Here is a 1,641-nt window from a genome sequence, read left to right as displayed (position 1 = left end):
GTGGTGACGATTTTGCAACAAATACAAGTATCCATATGATGTAATATTACTTAATTTATTATGACTAATGTAACGTTACTTATTCAATATGACTCAATTAAAAACTTGGTACTGATTAGTTACAGGATAATTTCTGTTATAATTCAAGCTGCCTGATAAATACAATAAATTTAAAGTGAGAACTTTAGTCATACCTGCTGACACCTCAAGAGCAGATCCTAGCAGTTCTAGGATCCCTGAGGAGCAGCAGGAAAGGAGAAACGGTGGGAAAACAGGAAAGCAAGACATCAGAGGTCTGTATCAACCATTGTCGAAAATCAAAAAGGCATGGATATAAAAAGCAAGAATAGAAGTTGCCACATAGAAGGTGACAAAGGTGACCACCAGCATCAGGGGTGGTGTGGGCGGCTCTGGTCTCTGGCGGGCGTCTGTGGTGCCCAGTTGGGGTGTGGATATACTGCACCCTCTGGCGGTGTCTGTGCAGGAGAAGCACATGGAGCCACAGGACCAGATCATGAGACCAATAAACACAGCATCCGAGGTGGACCACAGGACGACAATCTCTGCACTGGGACTTGAGGATGAGCAGAACCAATCGCCCTGCATATCAGTAATAATTGTGTCTGTTTGGTGAAGCAGTGGTTTTCATAGGAACATAAATGTACATTAAAACACTGAATATCCAACAGGTGCAGCAGAAAGAACCTGTGAGACTGGGGGCTCTTCCCCCTGAGCAGTGACCTCCCTTCTCTCCAGGGGTGAGAATGAAGGACTGATAGGTGCTCAGGACACAGGTGGAGCACAGGGAGGTGCTGTGAGCCACTTTCTGTAAATAGTACACACATTTACACCCAAGAGGAGACAGGGGCTTCCTTGAAGTGAAAGCTGCCATTTGTTGTGGGGGATCCCCGAGGAGAGAAGAACCAAAAGGTTGGCCACAGCTATGTGGGTGAGAATCGTGTCTGTGGTCTCTTCTTGTGTCCAAACAAGATAGGAGAGATGTAGGTAGAAAAAAAGAAGGACATTGGCCAGAGACCCAACTCCCATCTGTAAAAGATACATGGTTTTCAGAGATGTCTGGCTTGCAGTCACACAGACATTTTTCTCAAAAGATGTGGAGTGGCTGTCAGAGTGGCCTGGAGCAGAGGAGAGGCTGTGCGGTGATGACATCAGCAGTCTTCTTACGGAACCAAACTAGGAAAGGGGGTCTCACACATCAACTCTCTGAGAAAAAAAGACGCTGTCATACTCCAGAGAAATGGTTTCACCTGGAGACCATACATTTGACATTAGTCATACCTTTCACCATCACAAACTTTTATTACTCCTATTGACTCATGTATTCCTGTTCTCCCACATGTGTGTGAGCAAGGTCCATGAACATAGGGGACCATGTCTGTCTTGTTCAACAACATTGTTGAGCCATAATAATTTTTTAATTTTTTTTTAAATTTTATTTTATTTTTAAACTTTACAATATTGTATTAGTTTTGCCAAATATCAAAATGAATCCACCACAGGTATACCCACGTTCCCTATCCTGAACCCTCCAATGTATAACAAGTATATGAATAAGTGACAGGAGATAAAGACAAACTCTACCCCTTTAGAAAGATGACCCCTTTAGAAGATGACCCCTCT

At 43.4% G+C, this 1,641-nt stretch overlaps 1 pseudogene; it reads right to left on the bottom strand.

The window, feature by feature from the left end:
• Nucleotides 1-205: 205 nt before the first annotated feature.
• LOC139177004 (vomeronasal type-1 receptor 3-like) lies at nucleotides 206-1,170 on the bottom strand (annotated as a pseudogene).
• Nucleotides 1,171-1,641: the final 471 nt, after the last annotated feature.

Source organism: Bos indicus, chromosome 18, assembly GCF_029378745.1.
Source record: "Bos indicus isolate NIAB-ARS_2022 breed Sahiwal x Tharparkar chromosome 18, NIAB-ARS_B.indTharparkar_mat_pri_1.0, whole genome shotgun sequence".
NCBI classification, from domain to species: Eukaryota; Metazoa; Chordata; class Mammalia; order Artiodactyla; family Bovidae; genus Bos; species Bos indicus.
The sequence above is the reverse complement of the archived record's forward strand: the minus strand, read 5'-3'. Positions and strand labels throughout refer to the sequence as shown.